Source organism: Delphinus delphis, chromosome X (assembly GCF_949987515.2).
Source record: "Delphinus delphis chromosome X, mDelDel1.2, whole genome shotgun sequence".
Lineage (NCBI taxonomy): Eukaryota > Metazoa > Chordata > Mammalia > Artiodactyla > Delphinidae > Delphinus > Delphinus delphis.
In genome coordinates this window covers 77496350-77522254 of record NC_082704.1, presented here as the reverse complement: position 1 = coordinate 77522254, position 25905 = coordinate 77496350, and positions in this window count along the sequence as shown.

Below are 25905 nucleotides of genomic sequence, written 5' to 3'. Positions count from 1 at the left end.
TCAACCAAAATAATAATACTCATGGTGCAGGGTATTTGTTTAAAAGTTTGATGCAGGGCTTCCCTGGTGGCGCAGTGGTTGAGAGTCCGCCTGCCGATGCAGGGGACACGGGTTTGTGCCCCGGTCCGCGAAGATCCCACATGCCGCGGAGCGGCTGGGCCTGTAAGCCGTGGCCGCTGAGCCTGCGCGTCCGGAGCCTGTGATACCCAACGGGAGAGGCCACAACAGTGAGAGGCCCGCGTACCACAAAAACAAAACAAAACAAAACAAAACACAAAAAAGTTTGATGCAGTTCCAGTTAGGATGTAGAGAGTCAGAAGAGACTACTGTTTCCATTATAACAACAAGACCAAGCCAAGTATGCTACAAAATCATAGTGTTTTGGAAGCACATCAGAGAGGTGACAACATAAAGAAACCCAAATGAACTAAATTCCAGAAAGTGGCAAACTCTTCCTGGGGGAGAAGACAAAGATCCACCATAGATAGGGAAAAGAGAAACCAGCTGAACTTTCAATGAACTGTTAACACCTGGGTGTAGGCTGACGTAGTGGATCAGAATACTTGGGGTCTCAGTCACAGGATAAATCTAACCCCACCAACAAATTCTTTGCAGCAGGCCTTCACCAAGTGCATGGGGATGGCATTCCAAAGGCTTATAATAGGTCAGGAGTCTGTGAGAGATCCCTGTGAAATGCATGGAGACTTACCTAGTACAAGGCAGGGACCCACGCTGAGGTAGGACCAGGAGAACTGAGGAAAATCCCTCTGAGCCACTCTGGGACTTCACAGAGTGCTCAGCAGTGGTGTCCAAAAAATGAGATAAATAAAAATGAGATTAAAAGAAAAATGAGGCAAATAAACTGAGAGAACTCCTTCCCAGATCTTCCAGGCCTTCACCAAGAGCATTGCAGTGAATGTTTGAACACCAAGAACAGGGCAGAAGGATGGAGACAGATCCCTCAAAGAGCAGAGGCCAACAGCAGAAGAGACAAGGGCATACACACGAAAGGTAGCAAATACTAAAATAAAATAAAGTAAAATAAAATAGTTACATATAATACATATATATGTTTCTTTAAAAGACTACTGACTTGCAATAAGGCAAGAAAGAAATAAAAGGCATACAGATTGGAAAGAAAGTAGTCAAAGAGTAGTCATACACAGAAGAATCAGTATGTGTGGAGAAAAACCCTATGGACTCTAAAAACAAAGGTTATTAAGTAAAATTGTTTGTTATTCAGAATACAGTGTCACCATACAAAAATTAGTTGACGTTCCATATACTAGCAACAACTAATTGAAAATGAAAATTTAAAAACCAATTCCATTTATAATAACAATTTTAAAATCAAGTATCTAGGAGTAAATCTAATGAAAAATGTGCAAGACCACCACACTGAAAACTACAAGGCACTGCTTAGAATAATTAATGACTTAAATATGTAGAAATAAACATCAGGTTCATGGATTCAAAAAGGCAATAGTATTAGGTATCCATACCTCCAAACTGATCTATAAATAAAAAGATATCCCAATCAACATCTTAGCTAACAAGTTGATTCTAAAATGTATATGAAAGGCAAAAGTCCTAGAATGACCAAAACAAACAGCCTCAAAAAAAAAAAGCAAAGTTGAAATATTTACACTACCTGACTTCAAGACTCACTAAAAAGCCACCATAATCAAAACAATGTAGTATTGACATAAGATAGACAAATAGATCAATGAAACAAAATAGAGGCTTCAGAAATAGACCCATATATATAGTACCAATTCATTTTTTTACCAAAGTACCAACCAAGTCAATTCAATGAGAAAAGTTTTCTCAACAAATGGTGCTGACACACTGTATATCCATGTGGGAAAAAAATGAGTATATAAAGAACCCTTACAAATTCACAGTTAAAAAACACAAACAACCCAAATAAGATGGGCAAAAGACTTGAATAAATATTTCACAAAAGTAAATATACAAATGGCCAATAAATGCAAAAAGAGCTTAACATCATTTGTTATAAGAGAACTACAAAGTTAAAGCCACAGTGAGACCCAGACACCCTTCACAAAAATCAACTCAAAATGAATCATGGACCTAAATGTAAAGCACAGAACTATAAAACTCCTAGAAGATAACATAAGAGAAAACCTAGATGACCTTGGGTACGGTGATACCTTTTTAACTATAACAGCAAAAACGCAGTCCTTGAAAGAAATTATTGATAAGCTGGATTTCATTAAAATTTAAAACTTTAATTTTTGAAGACAACATCAAGAGAATGAGAAGACAAGCCACAGACTGAGAGAAAATATTTTCGTAAGACACATCTGATAAAAGACTGCTAACCAGAAAATTATAAAGAACCCTTAAAACACAAATGACTTTAAAAATGGGCCAAGATCTTAACAGACACTTCACCAAAAAAGATATACGGATGGCAAATAAGCATATGAAATTGCTTCTGGGTTAGTTCTGGGTCAGATACTGTCTTTACCTAAAATTTTGCTCATGGTGGATTTTTTACATTAATGTTGATTTTATCTTAAATATTGCACTAAAATATTATTTACCTTGATTACCTTGAAAAGATGCTCCACATCATATGTCATCAGGGAAATGAAAATTAAAACAATGAGGTACTACTACACATCTGTTAGAATGGCTGGCAATACCAAATGCTGACAACGATGTGCAGCACATTGCTGGTATGGATGCAAAATGGTACATCCACTTTGGAAGACAGTTTGGTTGCTTTTTACATACTCTTACATACAATCCAGCAACTGTGCTCTTTAATATTTATGTAAGGAGTTGAAAATTTACATCCACACAAAAACCAGCACACAGATGTTTACAGCAGCTTTATTCATAATTGCCAAAACTTGGAAGCAACCAAATGTCCTCCAATAGGTGAATGAATAAACAAACTGTGGTACATCCAGACTATAGAATACTATTTAGTGCTAAAAAGTAATGAACTATCAAGCCACGAAAAGACACGAAGAGAATTTAAATGCATATTACTAAGAGAAAGAAGCCAATCTGAAAAGCCTACATACTATATGATTCCAACTATATGACCCTCTGGAAAAGGCAAAACTATGGAGACAATAGAAAGATTAGCTGTTGCCAGGGATGGGGTGGAAGAGAGTTAAATAGGCAGAGCACAGAGGACTTTTAGGGCAGTGAAAACACTCTGCATGACATTATAATGGTTGATATATGTCACTGTACATTTATCCAAACCCGTAGAATGCACGACACCAAGAATGAATCCTAAGATAAACCATGGAGTATGATGTGTCGATGTAGGTGCATCCTTAGTAAAAACTGTACCATTCTGTCCTTACTAATTTTTATGGAGGCTCCATTACAATGATTGATTAAATCATTAGCTATTAGCAACAGATTCAACCTCCAGCCCCTCTCCCCTCCCTGGAGGTCAGGGCGGGTACGACTGAAAGTTCCAATCCTATAATCACATGGTTGGTTTTCCTGGCAACCAGTCCCCATCCTTAGGTGCTTTCCCCAAATCACCTCATTAACATAAACTCAGGTGTGGTGGAAAGGGGTTTGTTAAGAATATCAAGACACCTTTATTGCCCCTATCACTTAGGAGTTCTGTGCCAGAACTGGGGACAAAGACCAAATATATATTGCTTATCGTAAGTCACAATATCGCAGGTGACTTCGGGAGTTTCATGAACTCCCTGAAAATGTATGAAGAATATTACGTATATATGTGCTTGGGACAGGGGAGGAGAAGGGGTGTCCTTAGCTTTCATCAGATTTCCCAAGAAGTTTGTGACCTTTTTGAAAGAGGTTTAAAACAAATATTCTAGCCTCTCTACTCTCTCCCTTGGCAATTTCCTATGACTTCAACTCTTTCCTAGATTCCAGTGACTCTCATACTATGTAATCTTGGACAAATTACTTAACCTCACTAAGGTCTTCATCTCTAAAATGAGAGATAATAAACTGATAAAATCTGTCACACAGGATTGCTGTGAGGGTTGAATGACATAATCATATAAGGAACTTAATGCATACCTGCTAAATAATAGACCAGGGGTCAGCTAAATTTTTCTGTAAAGGGCCAGATAGCCTACACCATTCCCTTGAGAAGCATTCTTTCATGCCTTTACCTCCTACCTTTTACTACCTCTGACTCCAAAACCTCTCTACTATTCTCACTCCCAGGATCTTAACTGCCTGCAGGAAAACTTCCCTTGAATGTTCTTTGAAACACAATACATCAAGAATGGAAATAATGATTTCTCTTATCAACTGAACAGTTCTCACCAAACCTAACAGCCAACCCGTTAGACATTCCCTAGATATACCAGCACTCCCATGCTTTTCTGCTTCTTCTTGGGCAATTCCCTCTGCTTCCCTTCCACTATCCACCTCTCAAGCAGCTGCTGAACTCTTACTTATCTTTCAAAACCTAGGTCAAATGTCACCACTTCTCAATGGTGTTTCCCAACATTCACGCCACAATCAGCCACAGCAACCTTGGGAGGTGAGTTGTGCCTTTTGCACATGTATGTTGTACATTCCTTTACAGTATGTGTTAAGTTTATTTGTGCACATATCTACCTACCCCACTAGAACATGAGCTCCTTGAGGGAGACATTTTTTAAAGTCAATATTAACGCAGACATTAATCCAAATTAATGAAAACTCAATATTACAAAGAGGCAATTGAGGTAAGTCATGCAAGTTCTGGGTCAGATCCTGTCTTTATCTAAAATTTTGCTCATGGTGGATTTTTTACATTAATGTTGATTTTATTTTAAATATTGCACTAAAATATTATTTACCTTGATTACTGAGTTTGTTGATGTTCCTTTAAATTGGCACCCAAGGTGAGTGCCTCACTCTCCTCACCCTTGTTCTAACCCCGAATTAGTAACTAGCAGCTCTGGGATTCAAATCTGGGTGTCTCTGATTCCAAAACCATACTACTTCCACAAGTCAAAAAGATCAGGCAATATTCAAACTCTCAAAGAGTTCATAATCTGATGCCAGATAGTGACAAATAGGTGGACAGTTACAACAGAAGTGACATCTGCCACCATGGGTGTGACTATAGAAGAGTGAGTAGCGAACCTTGCCTGAGCCCATTAGGGAAGAATCTACAAAAGAAGGAAGGCTTAAAGGGTTTCCTTCGTATGGATTATCTCACTCTCCTTAGAAGGCAGCAGCAGCTACAGTAAATTTTGACAATTCTTCATCTCTTTACAAATTAAGTGGTAACAGTCTTTTACCTTCTGCATGTTTCCCATTAGATTCTGAGCTCCTTAGGGACAAGGCTGAGTGACACACAGCACATGCTCAGTAAGTGGGGGGGGGGGAGTGGAATGTGTGAGTGGACCAATTAATGAAGGCACTGGCTGTAATATTGTAGCCTCCCCATTCAGTGTACACTGAAGGAGCAGCCAGCCTCCAGCACCAGGGCACTGCACAGAGACATCTGTGGACAGACAACAGGGACAACCACACCAATTTCTTTCCTGAGAGGCATTCTGACAGACTGTCTCATCCCAGGGGCCTCGCCTGGGTGCTAGGATGCCTGGGCAAGTGCACACACGTGGGCCCATACAACGCTACCTTTGAGCAGTGCATGGAATGTGCCTCTGGATGGTATGTGATGTGAAGAGCCTCCAGTGTCCACTGGGCAGGCAGATGGCACTGGCCAGGAAGAGCCTAGTTCTGTGTCCACAGCAATCCCATCCGCAGACACACTGGGCAGGGCTGGAGACACACACCAAGGAAGGAGGCAGCATGTGATGAGGGCTGAATAAGCTGCCGTCAGGTCAGACTCCAGCAGAGGACAAATGCAAGAGCCACCACTCCTTCCTTCAAGAAGGCAGCCCATCTCTGGAGAGAGTCTGATGCTCCACGTAACAAAATGTGGGACTTGAACAACTAGCTCACTTTTCTCATTTACTAAATCGGGATGAAACTTCCCACCTGGTTATGAGGATTAAAAGAGTTCAGATATAAAAATGCCTTCCCCCGTGCTTGGCACATGGTAGGTGCCCAATGCATATTAGTTCTATTCTTGGTCTGCCTTATCCACCAGGTAAAGAAAATATGGCTCCAATCTAATTATCACTGGGGCTTCCCCAGAGCTGAAAGTGATGGCTACATGGAAAATCTAGCAAAATCCACTTGTGTTTTTCCTTAGTGGAGTCCCAGGATAAGACCAAGCCCTGCCATTTACTGAAGCAGGTATTGCTACCTGCTTCAAGTGACCACATCTAGCCAGTGTTTCTTCATCCATGTAGTGGGGGTAATAAGAGTGGTGGGGACTGACAGCTCTTTGAAAAGCATAAAATCCATTGCAAGTTGTTCATTCATGTATTGGTTGGATCCACTCTTTTAAGTCTCCTGTGGGCCAGGTGCTATGTGTCCATAGCTCACGGGGTGCTGCAACAGTTCTGTGAGGCAGACACTGAGCTCAGTGAGGTAAAGCGATGTTTAAGGCACCAAAGGCAATGAAGGGCAGAGCCAGATTTGAATCCCAGATGTGACTGGCTCCAAAGCCTCAGTTTACTCCATGACTAAGCAAGTAACTCACATGTGGAACAAGGCAGCAGATTCTATGTTCGTAACAATAAAAACCATTAATTTTTTAAGCCCTGCCCCAGTGAGTCACAGGGGAGATGATTTGGTTTTTGAGGTCGATGCTGTGGTGTCCCTGACCCAGCAACTCTTTACTTGGTTCACATGCCTATCACCCAGAAGTTCTGTTGGCTGCTAAGGGATCACAGCTGCACCCCTTTCCAGAGACCTGCCTGCAGCAGATAGAAGCCACCTGGCCTGCCAGTGCCTGAGAGGTTATGCACACATCCCCCACCAAACAAAAACAAAAACAAAACCAAAACAGGAGCAACCCTCAGTCAGTACCTGACTGGTTCAGAGTAAAAAGGGCCTGACCCTGCCACAGGGGTGCTCTTCATGCTCCAGGGCTCCCTGTGGGATAAGGCTGAGGCAAGATTTCAGCTGAAAGTTCCTCTTTGATTGGCTTCATCCCCCCTTACCCTGTTGCCCTCACTTCCTTACAGGTTTTCCTTCTGAGAGCACTCCCTCAATAAACCATATGCAAAAGTATCCCCATCTCAGGCTCTGCTTTGAGGAACCTGACCCGAGACAGTCTTAGGAATGAGGGGGAATGTATTTTAATTAAGAAAAAAGGGAAGGACATTTCACTAAGAGGGAATGTCTTCAATAAAAAAAAGCAAACAAACAAACAAAAAAACACTATTAAGCCCCGGCTTTGTGTCAGGTACAGCACTATGCTTTGCGAGAGAGGGAGAGAGAAAAAGCAATCAAAAATGCTCCCAGCTTCAAGGGAGAAGAGGAGCTCACAGAGTTCCGTCAGAACAGAGCAGTTTTGCGAGGAGAAGTATAATCAGGGTTGCATTTTAGAAAGGTGCTCCTTGTCCTGGCAGGACGTTGGGAGATTAAGCGGACTGGAATAGAGAGAGACCAGAGGCAGAAAAAATGGATGTAAGATGGCGTTATCAAAATGACTTAATTACAGTTAGGATGTATGTTGGAAGGGAATAGAGCATAGCATTAGAGAAAAAACAAGTAACTAAAAATGTGAAACACTTATTAGTAACACTATTTGGAACTTTAACACAATCTGTTCCTGATGACTTTCCCTCTCTCCAATGAGTATTTATTCCAGGGCTCAGAGATCTAAATAATTCTAAATCCAATTCACCTGGGAGTGCCCCTGGTACCAGGCCCTGTGCCGGGTGCTGGTCCCTGCCCTCGAAGCACCCACAATCTGGTGGATGTGAGACCATGGGACAGCTGCCCCGAGGATTCAAAAACAAGCCAGCAATAATCTTTTCTTTTTAATCTTCCCCTCGCCCCATTTGTAATATTTCTCATTTAATGGATTCTAACCCAATGTGTTATTGATGAATAGTGTAATTTGGGCAAGACCAGAGAGTCCTGATAATCCAGTGTTTCTACAAAGGCTGCTGCAGCTTGAAAAGACCATAAGTTCCAACACCAGAAGGACCTGGGATCAAATCCCAGCTCTGCCTTATGCTGGCTATTTGCCCTCAGCAAATACCTCTTTGAGCCTCATTTCCTCATCTAAAAATCGAGGGCTATAGTATCTACCATTAAAAGTGTTTGAGAGAATTCAATAGGACAAGAAAAATAAAGTGCTTAGGATACTGCCTGAATCAAAGTAGATGCTCAATAAGTGGAAGCGATTTTATTACCATTGTTTAAATCTTTCTTCAGTCATTTCCAAACGTGGAGCGAGGGGAGATATTGATCTCTAGCCAGCTTCCTCATCTGACCTTTCATCTCCTGATTTGCCAATCACTGTGTCACTTGAAGGGCTACTGTTAAAAATAAATGTCATCATGTTCCATAAGAGCTGGTATGTGGTTTCTGCACAATTATTGGCTCGCGCGGGTTGAGTGGCATCTAAAAAATGCATAGGAAATATGTATCCTGGCACAATACTCTAAGAACTGAGCCTTTGTTCCCTCCACTGCTTTACTTTCAAAGCAAGGTTACATCTGTCCATGTTCCACAGGCCTGGGATGCCAGAGAGACATGGCCAATAGGTGGGGCCCCACGGTGGAAGAACCCAGTATCTCAGCTGCACCCAGAGGCCAGGAGCTTGGGGGAAATGGGGGCGATCAGCTCCCCAGTTGCCCGCAAGGCTGCCTCCAGGCCTGCTGCAAGGAGAGACAGAGACTGAGGAGGCCATTACTGCAACTCCCGACTCCCAACAAGATTCTAATATCAGAGGCCTCGACATCTCTGCTATTTTAGGTCTAAGGAAGTAGGCATATGAAATTTCAGAGCTATGGGCCATTCCTCTCATCCTCAGAAGAACCACAGATTGCATTCACCACCATTAATTGAATAGGCCACATAATGTTTTTGTTTCTTTCTAATTTCTAACTTGCCTTTTAATTTTCTTTCTTTCTTTCTTTTTGGCTGCGTTGGGTCTTCATTGCTATGCACAGGCTTCAGTAGTTGTGGCTCGTGGGCTCTAGAGCGCAGGCTCAGTAGTTGTGGCGCACAGGCTTAGTTGCTCCACAGCATGTGGGATCTTCCCAGACCAGGGCTCGAACCCGTGTCACCTGCACTGGCAGGCGGATTCTTAACCACTGCACCACCAGGGAAGCCCTAGGCCGCATTATGAAGTAGTAAGCTCCACTGAGGGGGGAATACAAATTCTTCCTGGGATATTATTGAGAAGAGGACCACATTCTGAGAAAGAATCTCCTTATTCTCAAAGAGCTGATATTTTATAGCCTCATGGAAAGCTACAGAAGGAATTAGAATGACAATAGGGTGAAGGCCGGATCCTATGTTTCACTGACCGTCATTCCAGCAAACTTTTCTTCAGTGCCACCGGGCAGGCTGGTTTAAGGCAAACATTTTGATGAAGGGCAGGTTAGTGAAAAAAAACATTCAGAGAACAAGCTCACATTCCCAGATGTTTTCGCTTATACCTGTGCAGTAACACCCAAATGGGCGCAAGGTGATATCAGGTGCCAGAAAGTGTAAACTGAGAGTCAGGGTCCTTTTCTTGTTCTTGGCTCTGACACCAGGGTGGTATGACTTTAGACTGTCTCTAGCCCTCTCTGGGCATCAGTTCCCTATGCCATAAAATAAGGTAATTGGACTAGATTACTTTAAGCCAAATGTCCATCATGTGAGCCCACCTTTACTATGTTTTCTATATCAATATACACCACATTGTGATTTTTGTCATATCCACACATCACCTGTACTATTACATTTTCATATTATATTTGGTTAAAATTGCCACGTTTCCTCACTTTTTTTCTTCCTTGAAATTGATTTTAAAAGGAAACTTGATAGAATTACCATGAGTGGAAACCATTATCACTTGCCAGAACAGAAGGCAGCCATAAAAATAAATACAATGAAAACAAAACAATGCTTTTAATTATCTCCGAAAAGTGCAGCCTTTCAAGGATGGGCTCCCTGATGTCTACTCTCTGTTTTTGAAGCAAAGAAATTAGTAAATGGTAAAGAGGTGTTAAGGATATTCCAACACCTATTTGAGACTTTTTCCTAATCAAAAAAAAAAAAATGGAAAAGAGAAAAAAGACTGATAGAGACTTAAAACTAAAAAGCTTCTCTCTACAAGACTGTAGCTTTATCACCTAAATTATCTCAATGTCCCTATGGTTTAGGAAACAACTGATAATTTCTAAGGTCTTCTCCCATATATATATATGCCATTTGGGCCCTACTGTAGAGAAAGGATAATCATAATTAGTGGAAAATCTGAGTTACAGACTATCCTGAGAGAAATGACTTTCAATATCCAAATAGAAACATTGTCAGAATGTTTTCCAGTTGAAGGACCTCGAACATGCATTTACAAACAGAAATGATTTGTGATTTGCCTTATCATCATCTATTTTCAAATAAACACTTCTAAATGATTCGGCAGTGCCTAAAAAATCATTCACCCTCCTGAGTAACTTAAACACCACTCCCCCAAAATCTTGTTTATGCTATCAACTTGCTTAATGAAGCATTTTGTCAGGCAGTATGCAAAGATAAATTTAACCAGAATTTATGTTATCAAATTAACACAACTTCCAAATTAGTGAAGTTCAGATTAATCATGACATCAAAGAGAGTATTACGAAAACAAAATGCCAATGGATATTTTGGCTGTATGTTCATTATGGTGAATGTGTTGGATTCATACAGCAAAGCCTTCATTATAGGACTCTCCAAGGCACTCCCTTCCTCGGAACCATTTAAATGTGATAATATTTGTCTTACTTAGACAGATATAAAATGAGGGAAGGCAATGCCTCTCAAATATCCCTGAAAGATCTTAGAATAATTAATATGTCTAGGCTCTGGACTATGACAGAATATTCATTAACCTTAATTTTTTTTCTTTCCTAAATTTTTGCCTTTTTGCTTTTGCTAATGCTTTATGTGATCTGGACAAGTTCCTTCCTCTTTCTGGAATTAATTTCCCATATTTAAAAAGGAAGACGGGATGTTGGACTAGAGCAGAAGTCACCAAACTTTACATGTAAACGGCCAGAGAGTAAAGATTTTCAGCTTTGTACACCATATGGTCTCTGTTGCAACTACTCATTTAGTCTTTGTAGCAAGAAAATAGCCACAGGCAACATGTAAACAAATGAGCATGGCTGTGTCCCAATAAAACTTTATTTACAGAAACAGATGGTGGGCCATATTTGGCCCTCTGGCCTATAGTTTTCCTTTCCTAGACTCAAGGATCTCTAACTTCTGGCCCTGATATTGTTTTTATCTAGAAGGGAAGGAAGTTGCCAAGGTCTGTCATTTGAAAGAGGATTAAAACCCGGGTCTCTGAATTTTATGTCCAGGATCATTCCTCCATAGCAGACTATCTAATCAATCAAAAAACTTGTAGCTACATAATAAAGCATCAAGTGCTGTCATAGAGAATAGGAAGAATTTCTGTTACCATTTCAAGCATGATTACTTTAAAGTTACTTTAGCAGCGAGTCATTAGGTTCCGTGATGAAGGTGGCATTAAATGTTCCCCGTTGCCAAGAAATGTATCAGATTGTAAGAGAAAAACTCAAGAAGGCTGAATGAGAGCAGGAAAGCAGATCTGAATATTCATCAAAGTCCCACAGTGAAAAGGAAACTATTTCCTCTTCACCTCACATGTGCACAGCATTACATAGTTTATAACAAAACACTTTCATATCTGTTATTTGATTTCATCCTCTGTGAGGTGGGATTCATTACTTTATATTAATGTTCTTCCCAGTCTCAGTCAGGTAAGCCAAGCACCTTCCCGCCCAGTGGTTTCAGTCTTATTCTCCCCATTCTACAAACGAGAGCTGAAATAACCAGCTTGGAGGTCAAACAGCTGGTGTGGTAACAGAGTCCAAAGTCAAACACAAATCAGCCTGATTCAAAATCCACAATTTTGGCATCTCATCAGGCTGCCTCTCCTTAAGGATAGAAAACACTTGGTATAGTACATAGCGTCTTAGGGACTTGAAATTTTAATGAATAGGATAGGATAGAGTAGGATAGGATAGGATAGGACAGACAGAACAGAATAGAAAGCATTCTCCCCTAGACAACACAAAAATTAGGATCATAGAGAAGCTGTAGTTTAATGAATTAGATCAGTTTTTCCCCCTTTCCATTTCCCTTTCTTTTAGTTCCACCTACCCACTCCATAAAGGTGCACTTGTAAACCTCCCTAAAGATGCTTAAAGAATTAACTGAATAGCATCTTAGTATCTGTAGCATCTCAAAATAAATTCCATTGAGAACCACTATTTCAGAACTAAGATATGACCCAGCAATCCCGCTACTAGGCATATACCCTGAGAAAACCATAATTCAAAAAGATACATGTACCACAATGTTCATTGCCGCTCTATTTACAATAGCCAGGACATGGAAGCAACCTAAATGTCCATCAACAGATGAATGGATAAAGAAGATGTGGCACATATATACAGTGGAATATTACTCAGCCATAAAAAGGAATGAAATTGAGCTATTTGTAATGAGGTGGATGGCCCTAGAGTCTGTTATACAGAGTGAAGTAAGTCAGAAAGAGAAAAACAAATACAGTAGGCCAATGCATATACATGGAATCTAAAAAAAATGGTACTGATGAACCTAGTGGCAGGGCAGCAATAAAGACGCAGACGTAGAGAATGGAATTGAGGACACACAGGGGGAAGGGGAAGCTGGGATGAAGTGAGAGAGTAGCATTGACATATATACACTACCAAATGTAAAATGGATGGCTAGTGGGAAGCTGCTGCATAGCACAAGGAGATCAGCTCAATGCTTCCTGATGACCTAGAGGGGTGGGATAGGAAGGGTGGGAGGGAGGCTCAAGAGGGAGGGAATATGCGGATATATGTATACACATAGCTGATTCACTTTGTTGTACAGCAGAAACTAACACAACATTGTAAAGCAATTATACTCCAATAAAGGGGCAAAAAAAAAAAAAAAAAAAGGAACCACTATTTATTAAGTACCGACTATAAGCCAGGCACTGTGCTAGGTATTTTCCCAACACTGTCTCATTTAATCTCTAAAAGACCTCTACCAGGTGGGCAACATCATCTCCACTGTGGGTAAGGAAACTGAGGCCCAGAGAGGTTGGGTTCCCACAGTCACAGAGGAAAAGACAGAGCAGAGATTTGACCCTAGACCTCATTCTAAAGCTCTTGCTCTTTGTACTGTGAGGCTGCCTCTCAAGAAATAAATGGGTTTCACTTCATAGTTAGGGAGTAACTGTAACCTGGTCATAGTAAAGGTGAATCCTTACCCAGATAACCACTAGAACATCATCTGGTGACCACCTGAGAAAGCTGTAAACCAGTGCTACTCAAAGTGATGATAACCCAATCGGCAGCATCAGCATTACCATAACATGGGGGCTGGTTAGAAATCACATTCTCAGGCCCCACCCAGACCTACTGAATAGAATCTCTAGGGACAGGACCTGAGAATTTGTGTTGGGAATCTCTCCAGGTGATTCTGGTGCCCACCAAACACTGAGAGTTTCTGCTGTACAGGCATCTCTGTGCAATCAGTGGCAACTTGAACTATTAGCCAACCAGAGATTGGGAAAATCAGACATGGAAAAGGAATGCATCTTCCTCCAAGGATGCAGATTCTCTTGTGGAATGGAGAACTGAACCCCGGAAGATTCACTTCAGGTCCCATTCCCACAATTAGGAACTAATCCATCCTTTTCAGTGAGAATAAAGTCTGAAAATGAAAGAGGCAAATCAGAATGTCCTATGGCAAAGCCAACTCTGCCCTAGGAAACTTTGGGCCCTATTTCGCTCACCTTCACTGTACACTCAGCTCATCAGAGGAACTCTATCTCTGGTCAACTAGTGAATGTAAACCTCCCAACAAATCAGGGCTTGCTTTTCTCTTTGTGGTTCTTTATTGCTCGTTTATATGCATTCTCACAGTAGATATTGAGAACAAGAGTACTCTCCTAGGTTTCCATCTTGGCAGTCCTTTTGCTTTTGAATAGGTTGATACTACAAAGTACGGATTACAGATGCCTGAAGAATATTTATTAACTCCAAGGGAGGAAAAAAAGTTATGAAATAAAGCAGCTATTTAAATCCAATTCTACTTACTGTCTTGCCTTGTTTTTCTTAAATCAACCTTAAATGTGTGGTCAAAAAAATATCTGACTTCAGTTTATTTTGGAAACTTCTTAACGTTGCAAAGCAATGGCCCATAATCTCAGCATACTAACATAATTATTTTCATTTTGTTCATTTCATTTCCATTTCAGGCTTTGTTTTCATATTCGTATATAATTGTGCCTGGTGGTAATTACACAGTAGAAGTGAAATTTAAGTCTTGCTTTTTTCCTGGTTAAAGTTTCAACATTAAGTGAGTTTACACATTATCTTCATGATGGTCATTTTTTTTTTAATTTTTAAATCTTTAAAAAAAGATTTTTATTTTATTTATTTATTTTTTGGATGCATTGGGTCTTTTTTGCTACATGCGGGCCTTCTCTAGTTGAGGTGCATGGGCTTCTCATTGCAGTGGCTTCTCTTCTTGCAGAGCACGGGCTCTAGGCGCACAGGCTTCAGTAGTTGTGGCACACAGGCTCAGTAGTTGTGGCTCATGGACTCTAGAGCGCAGGCTCAGTAGTTGTGGTGCATGGGCTTAGTTGTTCTGCAGCATGTGAGATCTTCCCAGACCAGGGTTTGAACCCGTGTCCCCTGCACTGGCAGACCACTGTGCCCAATCATTTTAAATTTCTAGACAATGGACTCATGTTTTGGCATTTCACTTAAGCACACGACAATGGGTCAGGAAGTATTTACTGAGCTACTACTGTGTGCCAGATGCAAATCCAGGCCACCAGGAATCTAGCAATCAATAAGACAAAGTCTCTGCTCTCAAGAATGCAGCAGTGGACCGCTCCAGGGGGTGATACTTTTCCCCTTGTCTACAATGAATAACACCCCTGGAGCACAGTGCACAGTCTGTGTGGATCCCACAGAGAAGATGCTTACTTGGGGCAGATTCCTTTAGTTCCTTTACGGGTAGGTGAATGGAAATAAGGGCCAGGTGCAGGCCTACTGATATACAGACAGTCCCTGACTTATGAAGGCTCAACTTAATGATTTTTCAACTTTACAATGATGTGGAAGTGATTTGCATTCAGTAGAAACCATACTTTGAATTTTGATCTTTTCCTGCACTAGTGATATGAGGTACCATAATCCCTCATGATGCTGGGCGGTGGCAGCAAGCTGCAGCTCCCAATCAGCCACAAGGTCACGAGGGTGGCAGCAAGCTGCAGCTCCCAATCAGCCACAAAGTCACGAGGGTGAACAACTGATACGCTTAAAGCATTCTGTACTCATACAACCATTCTTTTTTTTTTAAACATCTTTATTGGAGTACAATTCCTTTACAATGGTGTGTTACTTTCTGCTGTATAACAAAGTAAATCAGTCATACATATACATATGTCACCATATCCCTTCCCTTCTGCGTCTCCCTCCCTCCCAAACTCCCCATCCCACCCCTGCAGGCGGCCACAAAGCACTGAGCTGATCGCCCTGTGCCACGCGGCTCCTTCCCACTAGCTATCCACTTCACACCTGGTAGTGTATATGTGTCCATGCCACCCCCTCAGCCTGTCCCAGCTTACCACTCCCCCCCACTGTATCCTCAAGTCCAATCTCTAGTAGATCTGCATCTTTATTCCCATCTTACCCATAGGTTCTTCATGATCTTTTTGTTTTTTTGTTTTTTTTAGATTCCATATATATGTGTTACCATAAGGTACTTGCTTTTCTCTCTCTGACATACTTCACTCTGTATGACAGACTCTAGGTCCATCCACCTCGCTACAAATAACTCAATTTCGTTACTTTTTATGGCTGAGTAATGTTCCATTGTATATATGTGCCACATCTTCTTTATCCATTCATCTGTTGATGGACACTTAGGTTGCTTCAATGTCCTGGCTATTGTAAACGGAGCTGCAATGAACATTTTGGTACATGACTCTTTTTGAATTATGGTTTTCTCAGGGTATACGCCCAGTAGTGGGTTTGCTGGGTAATATGGTAGTTCTATTTGTAGTTTTCTAAGGAACCTCCATACTGTTCTCCATAGTGGCTGTACCAATTCACATTCCCACCAGCAGTGCAAGAGGGTTCCCTTTTCTCCACACCCTCTCCAGCATTTATTGTTTCTAGATTTTTTGATGATGGCCATTCTGAATGGTGTGAGAAGATATCTCACTGTAGTTTTGATTTGCATTTCTCTAATGATTAATGATGTTGAGCATTCTTTCATGTGCTTGTTGGCAATCTGTATATCTTCTTTGGAGAAATGCCTATTTAGGTCTTCTGCCCATTTCCGGATTGGGTTGCTGTTTTTTTGATATTGAGCTGCTTGTAAATTTTGGAGATTAATCCTTTGTCAGTTGCTTCATTTGCTAATATTTTCTCCCATTCTGAGGGTTGTCTTTTCGGCTTGTTTATGGTTTCCTTTGCTGTGCAAAAGCTTTTAAGCTTCATTAGGTCCCATTTGTATATTTTTGTTTTTATTTCCATTTCTCTAGGAGGTGGGTCAAAAAGGATCTTGCTGTGATTTATGTCATAGAGTGCTTGGCCTAGGTTTTCCTCTAAGAGTATGATAGTGTCTGGCCTTATATTTAGGTCTTTAATCCATTTTCACTTTATTTTTGTGTACAGTGTTAGGGAGTGTTCTAATTTCATTCTTTTACATGTAGCTGTCCAGTTTTCCCAGCACCACTTATTGAAGAGGCTGTCTTTTCTCCACTGTATATTCTTGTCTCCTTTATCAAAGATAAGGTGACCATATGTGCATGGGTTTACCTCAGGGCTTTCTATCCTGTTCCATTGACCTATATTTCTGTTTTTGTGCCAGTACCACACTGGCTTGTTTACGGTAGCTTTGTAGTATAGTGTGAACTCAGGGAGCCTGATTCCTCCAGCTCCGTTTTTCTTTAGCAAGATTGCTTTGGCTATTCAGGGTGTTTTGTTTTTCCACACAAATTGTGAAATGTTTTGTTCTAGTTCTGTGAAAAATGCCAGTGGTAGTTTGATAGGGACTGCATTGAATCTGTAGATTGCTTTGGGTAGTAGAGTCAGTTTCACAATGTTGATTCTTCCAATCCAATAACATGGTATATCTCTCCATCTATGTGTATCATCTTTAATTTCTTTCATCAGTGTCTTATAATTTTCTGCATACATGTCTTTTGTCTCGTTAGGTAGGTTTATTCCTGCATATTCTATTCTTTTTGTTGCAGTGGTAAAGGGGAGTGTTTTCTTAATTTCACTTTCAGATTTTTCATCATTAGTGTATAGGAATGCAAGAGATTTCTGTGCATTAATTTTGTATCCTGCTACTTTACCAAATGCATTGAATAGCACTAGTAGTTTTCTGGTAGCATCTTTAGGATTCTCTATGTATAGGATCATGTCATCTGCAAACAGTGACAGCTTTACTTCTTCTTTTCTGATTTGGATTCCTTTCATTTCTTTTTCTTCTCTGATTGCTGGGGCTAAACCTTCCAAAACTATGTTGAATACTGGTGGTGACAGTGGTAAACCTTGTCTTCTTCCTGATCTTAGTGGAAATGGTTTCAGTTTTTCACCGTTGAGGATGATGTTGGGTGTGGGTTGGTCATATATGGCCTTTATTATGTTGAGGAAATTTCCCTCTATGCCTACTTTCTGGAGGGTTTTTATCATAAATGGGTGTTGAATTTTGTTGAGAGCTTTCTCTGCATCTAGTGAGATGATCATACGGTGCTTCTCCTTCAATTTGGTATATCACATTGATTGATTTGTGTAAATTGAACAATCCTTGAATCCCTGGGATAAACCCCACATGATCATGGTGTATGATCCATTTAATGTGCTGTTGGATTCTGTTTGCTAGTATTTTGTTGAGGATTTTTGAAACTATGCTCATCAGTGATATTGGCCTGTAATTTTCTTTCTTTGTGACAACTTTGTCTGGTTTTGGTATTGGGGTGTTGGTGGCCTCGTAGAATGAGTTTGGGAGTGTTCCTCCCTCTACTATATTTTGGAAGAGTTTGAGAAGGATAGGTGTTACCTCTTCTCTAAATGTTTGATAGAATTCACCTGTGAAGCCATCTGGTCCTTGGCTTTTGTTTGTTAGAATATTTTTAATCACAGTTTCAATTTTAGTGCTTGTGATTGATCTGTTCATATTTTCTAATTCTTCCTGGTTCAGTCTCAGAAGGTTGTGCATTTCTAAGAATTTGTCCTTTTCTTTTAGGTTGTCCATTTTATTGGCATATAGTTGCTTGTAGTAATCTCTCATGATCCTTTGTATATCTGCCATGTCAGTTGTTACTTCTTTTTCATTTCTAATTCTATTGATTTCAGTATTCTCCCTTTTATTCCTGGTGAGTCTGGCTAATGGTTTATCAATTTTGTTTATCTTCTCAAAGAAACCGCTTTTAGTTTTATTGATCATTGTTATTGTTTCCTTCTTTTCTTTTTCATTTTCTTCTGATCTTATCTTCATAATTTCTTCCCTTCTGCTAACTTTGGGGTTTTCTTTGTTCTACCTTCTCTAATTGCTTTAGGTGTCAGGTTAGCTTGTGTATTTGCAGTGTTTCTTGTTGCTTAAGGTAAGATTGTACTGCTATAAACTTCCATCTGAGAACTGTTTTTGCTGCATCCCATAGGTTTTGGGTCGTCGTGTTTTCATTGTCATTTGTTTCTAGGTATTTTTTTATTTCCTCTTTGTTTTCTTCAGTGATCTCTTGGTTATTAAGTAGTGTATTGTTTAGCCTCCATGTGTTTGTAATTTTTACAGATTTTTTCCTGTAATTGATATCTAATCTCACAGCATTGTGGTCAGAAAAGGTACTAGATATGATTTCAATTTTCTTATATTTGCAAAGGCTTGATTTGTGACCCAAGATGTGATCTATCCTGGAGAATGTTCCATGAGCACTTGAGAAAAATGTGTATTCTGTTGTCTTTGTCTATAAATATCAATTAAGTCCATCTTGTTTAATGTATCATTTAAAGCTGTGTTTCCTTATTTATTTTCATTTTGGATGATCTGTCCATTGGTGAAAGTGGGGTGTTAAAGTCCCCTACTATGATTGTGTTACGGTCAATTTCCCCTTTTATGGCTGTTAGTATTTGCCTTATGTATTGAGGTGCTCCTATGTTGGGTCCATAAATATTTACAATTGTTATATCTTCTTCTTGGATTGATCCCTTGATCATTATGTAGAGCCTTCTTTGTCTCTTGTAATAGTCTTTGTTTGAAAGTCTATTTTGTCTGATATGAAAATGACTACTCCAGCTTTCTTTTGGTTTCCATTTGCATGGAATATCTTTTTTGCATCCTCTCACTTTCAGTCTGTATGTGTCCCTAGGTCTGAAGTGGGTCCCTTGTAGACAACATATATACGAGCCTTATTTTTGTATCCATTCAGCCAATCTATGACTTTTGGTTGGAGCGTTTAATCCATTTACATTTAAGGTAATTATCAATATGTATGTTCCTATTACAATTCTCTTAACTGTTTTGGGTTTGTGATTGTGGGTCTTTTCCTTCGCTTTTGTTTCCTGCCTAGAGAAGTTCCTTTAGCATTTGTTGTAAAGTTGGTCTGGTGGTGCTGAATTCTCTTAGCTTTTGCTTGTCTGTAAAGGTTTTAATTTCTCTGACAAATCTCAATGAGATCCTTGATGGGTAGGGTAATCTTGGTTGTAGATTTTTCTCCTACATCACTTTAAATATGTCCTGCCACTACCTTCTGGCTTGCAGAATTTCTGCTGAAAGATCAGCCGTTAACCTTATGTGGATTCCCTTGTGTGTGATTTGTTGTTTTTCCCTTGCTGTTTTTAATATTTTTTCTTTGTATTTAATATTTGATAGTTTGATTAATATGTGTCTTGGCGTGTTTATCCATGGATTTATCCTGTATGGGACTCTCTGTGCTTCCTAGACTTAACTATTTCCTTTACCATATTAGTGAAGTTTTCAACTATAATCTCTTCTAATATTTTCTCAGTCCCTTTCTTTTTCTCTTCTTCTTCTGGGACCCCTATAATTCGAATGTTGGTGCATTTAATGTTGTCCCAGGTGTCTCTGAGTGTGTCCTCAGTTCTTTTCATTCTTTTTTCCTTATTCTGCTCTGCAGTAGTTATTTCCATTATTTTATCTTCCAGGTCACTTATCCATTCTTTTGCATCAGTCATTCTGCTATTGATCCCTTCTAGAGAATTTTTAGTTTCATTTACTGTGTTTTTCATCATTGTTTGTTTTCTCTTTAGTTCTTCTAGGTCCTGGTTAAACGTTTCTTGTATTTTCTCCATTCTACGTCCAAGATTTTGGATCATCTTTACTATCATTATTCTGAATACTTTTTCAGGTAGATTGCCTATTTCCTCTTCATTTGTTAGTTCTGGTTGGTTTTTGCCTTGCGCCTTCATCTGCTATGTGTTTCTCTGTCTTCTCATTTCCCTTAACTTACTGTGTTTGGGGTCTCCTTTTTGCAGACTGCAGGTTCGTAGTTCCTGTTGTTTTTGGTGTCTGTCCCCAGTGGCTAAGATTGGTTCAGTGGGTTGTGTCGGCTTCTTGGTGGAGGGGACTAGTGCCTGTGTTCTGCTGGATGAGGCTGGATCTTGTCTTTCTGGTGGGCAGGTCCACGTCCGGTGGTGTGTTTTGCACTGTCTGTGCCCTTATTATGATTTTAGGCAGCCTCTCTGCTAATGGATTGGTTTGTGTTCCTGTCTTGCTAGTTCTTTGTCATATGGTGTCCAGCACTGTAGCTTGCTGGTCGTTGAGTGGAGCTGGGTCTTGGCGTTGATATGGAGATCTCTGGGAGATTTTCGCCATTTGATATTATGTGGAGCTGGGAGGTCTCTTGTGGACCAGTGTCCTGAACTTGGCTCTCGCACCTCAGAGGCACAGCCCTGATGCCTGGCTGGAGCACCAGGAGCCGTCATCCACATGGCTCAGAATAAAATGGAGAAAAAAAAGAAAGAAAGAATGAAAGAAAGAAAGAAGAAAATAAAATAAAGTTATTAAAATAAAAAATAATTAAGAAAAAATTTTAAAAAGTAATAAAAAAGAAAAACTGAGAGACACAACCCTAGGACAAATGGTAAAAGCAAAGCTATACAGATAAAATCACACACAGAAGCATACACATGCACACTCAGTAAAAGAGAAAAAGGGAAAAAAAAATATATATCATTGCCCCCAAAATCCACCTCCTCAATTTGGGATGTTTCATTGTCTATTCAGGTATTCCACCAATTCAAGTTACATCAAGTTGATTTTGGAGATTTTATCCGCTGCTCCTGAGGCTGCTGGGAGAGGTTTCCCTTTCTCTTCTTTGTTCGCACATCTCCAGGGGTTCAGCTTTGGATTTGGACCCGCCTGTGAGTGTAGGTCACCTGAGGGCGTCTGTTCTTCACTGAGACAGGACGGGGTTAAAGGGGCAGCTGATTCGGTGGCTCTGGCTCACTCAGGTCAGGGGGAGGGAGGGGTACGGAGTGCGGGGTGCACCTCCGGCGGCAGAGGTCGGCGTGACTTTGCACCAGCCTGAGGCGCACTGTGTTTTCTCACTGGGAAGTTGTCCCTGGATCACAGGACCCTGTCAGTGGTGGGCTGCACAGGCTCCCAGGAGGGGAGGTGTGGATAGTGACCTGTGCTTGCACATAGGCTTCTTGGTGGCTGCAGCAGCAGCCTTAGCATCTCATGCCCGCCTCTGGGGCCCGCACAGATGGCCGTGGCTCACGCCCTTCTCTGGAGCTCCTTTAAGAGGCGCTCTTAATCCCCTCTTCTCTCGCAGCAGGAATCAGAGGCAAGAAAAAGTCTCTTGTCTCTTCGGCAGCTCCAGACTTTTTCCCGGATTCCTTCCTGGCTAGCTGTGGCACACTAGCCCCTTCAGGCTGTGTTCATGCAGCCAACCCTAGTCCTCTCCCTGTTATCCGACCTCCAAAGACCGAGCCTCAGCTCCAGCCCCCACCCGCCCTGGCGGGTGAGCAGACAAGCCTCTCGGGCTGGTGAGTGCTGTTTGGCACCGATCCTCTTTGCGGGAATCTCTCTGCTTTGCCCTCCACACCCCTGTTGCTGCGCTCTCCTCCGTGGCTCAGAAGCTTCCCCCCTCCGCCACCCGCAGTCTCCGCCCACAAAGTATCTTCCTAGTGTGTGGAAATCTTATCCAAGTACGTGGGGATTTTCTTGCCTTTTGGAAGGTCTGTGGTCTTCTGCCACCGTTCAGTAGGTATTCTGTAGGAGTTATTCCCCATGTAGATGTATTTCTGATGTATTTGTGGCGAGGAAGGTGATCTCCGTGTCTTACTTTTCCTCCACCTTGAAGCTCCTCCCATTCTATAACCATTCTGTTTTTCACTTTCAGTACAGTATTCAATAAAGTACATGAGATATTCAACACTTTATTATAAAATAGGCTTTGTGTTAGATGATTTTACCCATCTGTATTCTAAAGTAACTGTTCTGATCACATTTAAGGTAAGCTAGGTTAAGCTATAATGTTCAGTAAGTTGGGTATATTAAATTCATTTTCAAAGTAACGATATTTTCAACTTACACTGGGTTTACTGGGACATAATATGTTCGTGGCTATCGCTACAAATTACCAAACGGTTCTCCTAAGGCATTATACCAAACTTCTCTGCCACTAGAGACAGCAAGTGTGTCATTTTCAACAGAAACTCATCAGCAATGTTAACATTTTTTTAAAAAAACAAATGCCAATTGAGTTAGCTCACAATAGTCCCTGAAGAGAAGCTATGGATTTAAATACACATGCTCCCTGGGGATCTTTTTCTTCCTCCAGGTACTTCCTTTAGTATCTAAGATGATGCTATCAGATCCTGAAGGTCAGAGTTAAAATGGGACACGTATATGTTTGAATAGTCCTCCTAGAGCTAAAGGCAGGAGAAGGCTTTTCCACTGAGGTTTAAGTTTTCTCTGTGGGATAACCTGGCTCTTATGTTCTATGAGAAGGAAGGAGAAGGGGTGAACAGGTTATTTTACCAATCCTTACTATCTCCTCCTCCCTAACTCTGAGAGGCAGCACACTTCTCCTCAGGAGCTGGCTCTCTCCTCTCCCTCACTGGTCCCTCCACAGCCTTCTCCATGCCCTCAGTAGCCCCCACTCCCAGCCCAGACACTTCCTCCTTAGCCAGGTCTTCCCTTACTCCTGCCTAGAAGATAGAACTTCCCCCACCTCCCTCCTTGCTGGGGCAGGCCTCACCTTAGGCCCTTTGCTCTAGGAATGGTGAACTTGCCTCTTCATCTAGACTTTCCCTCTCAGATCGTGGAGGCCAGGACCTGCCCTTGACTTCCTACTGTCCCCAGCAGTGACACATGCCTGGCTCATGATAGATGCTCAACAGATACCTGCATGGTCCAATAAGGCAGAAGAGTCAGAAAGTGGATAAATACTCTGGAAGATTGATAATCAATTAGAAGTCATGGTCACCAGCTTGATGTTATCCTTGGCAGTCTGGCCCTTCAGGAATCCCTGATGAATTCAAGATTCCTGATATCCCTTCTTGCAGAACGTGACAGACATTAGCAACTGTTGTATATTTTTCCCACATAATCCTAATCACTCTTTTGTTTTTATTTTCAGTTATCCTTAATTCAGACCCTGCTGCTGCTCACTAAAGCTCTTCAAGTTCTCATGTTATTTTGACCCATTTTTTAACCCTACCTGAACTCCCATTTCAGAACACAAAAAAGCATATCATATTGCTCCTGTGTCAAAATGAAAAAAAATTTTTTTAATCTCATATGTCATGAACGCCTTACAGTAATACCTTCTTCTCAACCCTTAAACACCACCCTGAGCAGTGGGTGTGCTGTTATCCCATTTCACAGGTAGGGAATTGAACCTCAGAGAGGTTAAACTATCTGCCTGGAATCTCAGCCAGGAGATGGCAGGCAGAAGTGAAACCCAGGCAGGCTCTGAGTGGTGGGCTCTTTCCTTTGTACTCTTGCTAAGGTCAACAGCAAATGCTTGACAAATGTCAGAAAACTGAGTTCTTCTCCTACGTTGGCCACTTTTTTCCATGAGAATATTCATAGCCATTGCCTTCTTGTGGCATGCTGCTTAGCAAATGTGAGTAAATGCTAATGCTGTCCCGATGTCACAGGACTATAAAAACGAGAACCACGGGCCCAAAAGCTAAGCAGGAAAGCTGGAGTCTTTGATGTGTCCTTGTGCAGACGTAGAGAATGGACTTGAGGACATGGGGAGGGGGAAGGGTAAGCTGGGACGAAGTGAGAGAGTGGCATGGACATATATATACTACCAAATGTAAAACAGATAGCTAGTGGGAGGCAGCCACATGGCACAGGGAGATCAGCTCGGTGCTAGAGTGGTGGGATAGGGAGGGTGGGAGGGAGACTCAGGAGGGACGGGAAATGGGGATATATGTATACACATAGCTGATTCACTTTGTTATACAGCAGAAACTAAAACACCATTGTAAAGCAATTATACTCCAATAAAGATGTTTAACAACAAGATGTTAAATAAAGTCCCATATATATATATAGACTGCTGTACTAAAACTTCATAGTAACCATAAACCAAAAATCTATAATAGACATACACACAAAAAAGAAAAAGGAATCCAAGCATAACACTAAAGATAGTCATCAAATCACAAGAGAAGAGAACAAAAGAAGAAAGGGGAACAAAAGACCTACGAAAACAAATCCACAACAATTAACAAAATGTCAATAAGAACATAAATATCAATAATTACATTAAATGTAAATGAACTAAATGCTCCAGCCAAAAGACGCAGACTGGCTGAATGGATATAAAATCATAGAAAGAAGACCTGTATATCTGCTGCCTACAAGAGGCTCACTTCAGATCTATAGACACATACAGACTGAAAGTGAGTGGATGGAAAAAAGGTTTTCCACGCAAATGGAAATCAAAAGAAAGCTGGAATAGGAATACTCATATCCAACAAAATAGACTTTAAAATAAAGACTGTTACAAGAGACGAAGTAGGACTCTACATAATGATCAAGGGATCAATCCAAGAAGAAGGTATAAAAATTATAAATATATGTGCATCCAACATAGGAGCACCTCAATATATAAGGCAAATATTAAAAGACATAAAAGGAAAAATCGACAGTAACACAATAATAGTAGGGGACTTTAACACCCCACTTACATCAATGGACAGATCATCCAGGCAGAAAATCAATAAGGAAACACAAGCCTTAAATAACACATTAAACCAAATGGACTAAATTGATATTTATAGAGCATTCCATCCGAAAGCAGTAGAATACACATTCCTTTCAAATGCACATGGATCATTCCTTGGTTTTTTTTTCAAGTGTTTGTTTGTTTGTCTGTTTATACATTCTTCTCTATATCCACAGTAGATCTGTCTCCTGAAATACTTCCAAATGAACTAAAATTAAATGTGTGCTTTTACATTTCCTGTGGAAATCAAGTGGAGAAGTCTTTGGAAATAGCCCAGATTTCACCAATTCCCTAAAAGCCTTCCCAAGGATCAAAGAAACTGCAGGGAAAAATAAACACAAACAAACAAATAATTTTTTTAAGTGGCAAATAGTTTCATTCTAACCACTCACTCAGATTCCATAGGTCTCTTCTCTAAATGGGCTAATCATAACACAAATACCAATAACCACAACACCTAAAACAAAGACCCAAGATAGTTCATTCCTAAGGGAGTGGAGACAACAGTTTGCTTGCATCTGTATTTGCTCTAGAACTAGCAGCTAGATAAGAGAGCAGGCACCACAGTCATAGTGGTTCTATGC